Raw genomic sequence first — 205 nt, forward strand, 5'->3', positions numbered from 1 at the left:
GTTCCGTGTTTCTCTTCACATTCACGCTCCTCTCCTTCCATGATTATCTATGTTCCCCCTCATGTCTTTCCTTGTTCTCTCTACATCCCTCCTCCTTTCCTTCTGTGTTTCTATGTACTATACATCGCCCCTCCCTGTCCTTCCTTGTTCTCTCTACATCCCCCCCTCCTTTCCTTCTGTGTTTCTCTCCACACCCCCCTTCCTT

General features: G+C 48.8%; 1 protein-coding gene across 3 annotated transcripts in view; it reads left to right on the forward strand.

The window, feature by feature from the left end:
* CGN (cingulin) overlaps positions 1–205 on the forward strand; it is a 47,295-nt gene that overhangs the window by 46,506 nt on the left and 584 nt on the right. The window lies entirely within an intron of this gene.

Source organism: Nanorana parkeri, unplaced genomic scaffold (genome assembly GCF_000935625.1).
Source record: "Nanorana parkeri isolate BGI_ZX_2015 unplaced genomic scaffold, ASM93562v1 scaffold1324, whole genome shotgun sequence".
Taxonomy (NCBI): domain Eukaryota; kingdom Metazoa; phylum Chordata; class Amphibia; order Anura; family Dicroglossidae; genus Nanorana; species Nanorana parkeri.